A 5,420-nucleotide genomic window follows, 5' to 3' on the forward strand; every position below is an offset into this window, starting at 1 on the left:
GATAATTATCTTAAACATCACTTTGAAATTGACCAAGGTAGCTATAATATTTTAGAGTGGTGAAAAGAAAAATCTATAAAATTTCTCATATTATCGAGAATTGCAAAGGATATCCTTGCAATTTCTGCTTCTACAATTGCGTCGGAGTCTGCTTTTAGTGCAGGTAGAAGAGTTTTAGACGAAAAGAGATCTCGTCTTGCTCCACATAGTATTCAAATATGTGTTTGCAAGAAAAATGGGGATTAAGCGGAGATTCGAACACAAGGACTAAGGAATGATGATGATCAATGCGATGATGATGATCCATGGACGATGATGGATACATCTGCATCACCGTCAGGAGAAGAGTCAGCGGAAGCATCTAACCAACCAGATGATGATGACAAAGACGAATAGGATCCATCGGACAACGATAAATCAACATTCAACAACTACAAATAAAATGTATGACAAAGAACTACGTGGGCTTTGATTCCTTCGGGATACGTAGGCAGCTTAGTATTCCTTTGGGTACTAGATTCAAGTCCATTTTCTCCTTTCTTTTTTATTAATCGCCTTTATCGACATTATCGTTGATTTTGCTTATTAATTTATTTTTTTCGTTCTTTTTAGTTAATATTTTAATAACGATTACAACTTGACAAACAATGAATTTCGCTAATAATCAAGTAATCATCAAAGGTACGTCCGCAATATTATAGTATTTTTTTATTATATAAATATTTAAAGGAAAAATAAAAATGGAACCGATGGTCCGATCCGCCCGTCCCGCGAGTTGGAACCACCGGAACCGCCTCATGAACCGCCAAGGAACCGTTTGGAACCGGAACCGGAACCGTTCGCGACAGGTTCCAAATGGAACCGGAACCGGAACCGGATGGAACCGAAACGGAACCGGCCCAACCCGGACCGTGGCCATGCCTAATTGCAACAAAAGTTGTTAGTCCAAAAGCTTTTAAAACTGGAAAAAAAACTGCATCGTTTAACCTAAGAATTTCTTGAATACACTCCATGGTTCACCAAAAGTAAAAACTATAAGTCTATATAATAATCAATTGTATATCATATTTTGTTCAAACAATTCATCAACATAAGATACATCTTGAAACTACTACCCTAAATACAAACTATCTCATTTCGTAAATATGTAATAACTTTCATAATTCTCACAAAATAAAAATTACATTTGCGTTTGAAATAGCATATCCAATCCATTTTTTAAATATACGTTGGTAACTTTGAGATGACAAATCAAAAAAATTACAGTAGCCCGAACACTCAACAACGAACATAACCATAGCAGCATCATCGTACATCAGGTTGTGTTCGTTTTTGTTTGCTAATCTTTGGTTGCTGATGGCTGTTGCTGTCAAGTTTAGAACACTCGACAACGAGACAACATCATCGAACAACAGCATCTTCGTACATCAGTAACAGTTTTATGGGGCAGCTGCAGCAATAACAAGAAAAAATTGACTCACGAGCAAAGGACTGTTCTGCACGAGAAACTTAAGACAATAGCCAACGAAAAACTACATATACAAAACAACCTACACTAAACTCAATAACTCATCATAATACATGACGTAATTAGCAAATTTTTAGATGAAAATTCACGATTTAAGCTAATTTATATGTCATCACTATGCGGGAACACTTTGTTCACAAGACTACCTTTTTTTAATGTCCTATCTCAAATCACAGTACAACACCTCATTTAGAGAAAACTTACACTGTATTTTATCCGTTCTGTGCATTCCACCCATTGATTTAGGATATAGCAAAGCAAGGAGCCTCAATTGCACAAGTACAACTTCTTAACAGAAAACATAACACAACGTATCAATCTTAAAGTCTTAATAACATGTTCAAATAAAATTAGATTTAAGGACATTCCATTTATACTGATACCAAAATAAGACTCTTTAACTTTACTTCCACCTACGCAAAATTGGATGATCAAAATCTGCATTCATTCTTCCGTGGTTACTATTTGTATATAACCAACCAAATTAAAGAAGTTATCAAAGTCTGCAAAATAATTATAGTTTAAGGACAAATCAATTTTAAATAATCATTCCATCGTACCTTGAAGAAGACTTGCCCCTAATATTAAGGTCATAGCTGGTACTATGCCTCTATGCTGATGAGAACAATATATAGTATGTCAGAAGCTTGAAATTTGATCTGAACAAGGTCTGAACCAGGTTAAGGAGGTCGGTGTGCGTAGGAACCAGCAGCAGCAAACAACCATACCAGTATCTATTTTTCATAGCAGCATCATGGTTCCCTTGTTTGTTACTGGTACATTTCCAGCAAAGCTACCAATAATAGTGTTGATTCAATTAGGAACGGGAACAGCAACAAGAGGGGGGTGAATTGTTGTTGTTGCAAGTTTAAGCGATTGTGCCCTGTTTTTGCGGAATTATTCAAAATAAATAAAGCTTAAACTAAGAGCAAAATAATAAGAGAGACGCACGATTTTACGTGGAAACCTTTTGGGCCTAAACAAAAGGAAAAACCACGACCACTTGGGATTTCTAACAACTTCACTATGTTTAAGGCAATTAGTTACAATTACAATAAACACCTTACTTCACTCGAAGCGAAACAACTAGGCCAACTCTTCACTCTCTAATTTCTTTACTCAAAGCAACAAACTTAGCTTTACAATAAGCTAATCCTCTCTAGCTTCACTAAAAGCTATCTAACTTCCCCCTTAGACTCACCCGAGTCTAATTACATAAACTCTCAAAAACCCTTACAAAAAGGATAGAAATTCTCTAAAATAAATCAAAGAGTTGCATCAAGAAAATATTATAAATTAATTGGCAATTTTGAGAACAAAATATTTCTTGTAAAATCCAACAAAAACGTATGAAAAATACTTAAGCACAAAACGTTGGATTACTTCACTTCACTTAAAAAAAACGGAATTATCTTGCAATTTATAGAAAATAATATCCCTAAGAAAATGGAATAACCCAATCCATTATCCCACTATCAAGAGATCATGGGAGTAATGTGGATTAAGCAAACACACGGTTATTTCCATAAGATTTGATTAAGTCAAATCACACGTGTACATAAACAATAACCGCTGTTCCCTTAATAACCGCTGTTCCCTAAAGTAGCAGTTTCTTCAGTAGTAATTCCTGTTCCCCAAATTAATGGCTGGAACTTCATGCTATATTTAGAAAACGGTTAATCTTAATGGGAATGATTGCTTGCTAATTTTTAGGAATAAAAACCGGTTAGAAAGATTTGCTAAGACCAATTCAAAGTTAGTTAATTCTATTTTTAACAAATCCAGGATTTACTAAAAATAGATCCTAAAATAAAGGATCTTAACAAATAAAACGTGAATTCATTTTCTTTAACAAAAATGATTTGCCAATCAACATTAATAAATTTTTACTGCAACAATTTAATTTAAAATACATCAACTAAAAAAAATAATTAAAATATGATAACCAGAATTTTTAGTCAACGTAGTCAACCTTCAGCTCAGGAACAGTGTGCTGTCTCCAGACTTCAGTTTAGCTAGAACATCCAACTTGGGAACAGTAGATCTGCTGTCTCCATTTTACATCCCAAGCGATATACTTCTCCTAACATCAATTGAAACCTTTTGACATGTACGTTTCCATAAGCTAAGGCATAGGTACTATCAACAATCATAATCATAATCGGATATCGACCTGCACAATCTCTAAAAACATGTTCGCTTAAATAAAGTGTAGTCATCATCAAAACTCAAGAGGTCCAACAAATAGTAAAAAAAACTCATCAGACAACAATTTTTGAAATCTTCCTTAAGTTGTTTGAAATTTCATCACAAACAGAATCTAAAAACATCTTTATATCTTTAGACACAAGCCCAAATGTATTAGATGAATCAGAACCATTTTAAACAGAGAAAAAAAAAGTTCTTAACAACCTAAAACCATTCCTTTTACTAGTGAAGCAAAAGTTTAACACACATACCAGGTGTACAATTCAAATGACCATAGGTCGGTGGTGACTGGTAAAGCAAAGGCAGATGGCGACATTTGATTTTTCGGTTAATTTACAACTCCTAGATCGGATTTCGAAGGTAACCCCGCATATTGAACACCCATTTTAACAAACCAAATCAACAAAGAAAACAAATACAAGAAGATTACAAAACCCACATGATTCAATCTATAAATTTAACAAAACCCCAAGAATGTAACCAATCTAGAACACCCATTTTAATCCCAAAAGACATATCAATGCCACCAACAACTTCAAGAATTACAAAATACATGGCAGGTACTTCAACAACATATCTAAATGGCTAAATTCCAGCTTCTCTAACCAACGTGTGAGTGCCTGTCAAAAAAAGAAATAATAATGAAACCAACAAATTGGGCCAAATGAACAACATAACGGCACCAAAACAATGAAAGGCCAATCAAATAAAGCAATACCATAATTTGGTACAATGTACTTATTTTGATGTACAATGTGGAAGCAGCAAAGCCAATTAGTTTCTCAAGCAGCAAAGTAAATTAGTATTGTCCTACAGAACGGACAATTAATTGCTTCTAAAGCTAAGGCATGATTCTTATATCAACCACTTATAACATAGATAAAATCAACTAATTAATCTCCATGAATTAGAAATATTTGCAAGGTCAACCACTCATTCCTCAAAAAATCAAACCTTTCCAACAATTAAAAAAAATCCTCACAAAAGTGAGACGATAAACTTTTCCATTGTTATGAATGGTAGTATACTAATGTGATTATAAATGATAGTATACTAATGTGTGACTTGAGTGCACATTAAAGGGTTGAATTCATGTGTGTGACTCTTGAGTTGTGGAATCCAAAAGGGTGTAATAAGGTGAAGAGTATTCATGGGAATTATTGGTGTTAATGAAGATTAAGGTGAAGAGTCTCATGTGTGTGACTCTTGAGATAATGCCTTTTCAAGTTCTTAGAGTTATTTCATAGTATTGATTACCCTAAATTAACTATGTATTTATGTGAGCCATTCATCTTCAAGTACCTAGCACTATAAATAGGGCTCTCATACCCACACTTCAAGTATGCAAAACACATCAAACACAACCCTTAAGACAAACACATAGCCTATTGTTGTTATCTCTATCTCAATTGTAATTCTTCATATTGAAGTGTTGTTTGTATTCATTTGATATAATATAAACATAAACTACACACCACGGAGGACGTAGCCATCATTGGGTGAACCTCCTTAAATCTTTGTGTCCTTGTTTGTTACTTTGTCAAACTTAATTTTGCTCATTGTTGTTTGTTCTTAACATCGTAAGTATTTGGCGATCGTTTTCAATTGGTATCAGAGCCAAGGTTATTTTGCGGTGTTTTAAGAAATTATTACTTGAAAATCATGACTACAATGAAGCTCGATA

The 5,420-nt window shown here is 34.1% G+C and overlaps 1 long non-coding RNA gene across 1 annotated transcript; it reads right to left on the reverse strand.

Annotated features, from left to right (window-relative positions):
* Nucleotides 1–1,275: 1,275 nt before the first annotated feature.
* LOC130799527 (uncharacterized) lies at nt 1,276–2,269 on the reverse strand. Its single transcript, XR_009039283.1, has 3 exons — nt 2,089–2,269; nt 1,733–1,813; nt 1,276–1,450 (listed from the first exon to the last, which is right to left on the reverse strand). It is a non-coding gene; the product is annotated as an uncharacterized LOC130799527 (long non-coding RNA).
* Nucleotides 2,270–5,420: the final 3,151 nt, after the last annotated feature.

Source organism: Amaranthus tricolor, chromosome 14 (assembly GCF_026212465.1).
Source record: "Amaranthus tricolor cultivar Red isolate AtriRed21 chromosome 14, ASM2621246v1, whole genome shotgun sequence".
Taxonomy (NCBI): Eukaryota; Viridiplantae; Streptophyta; class Magnoliopsida; order Caryophyllales; family Amaranthaceae; genus Amaranthus; species Amaranthus tricolor.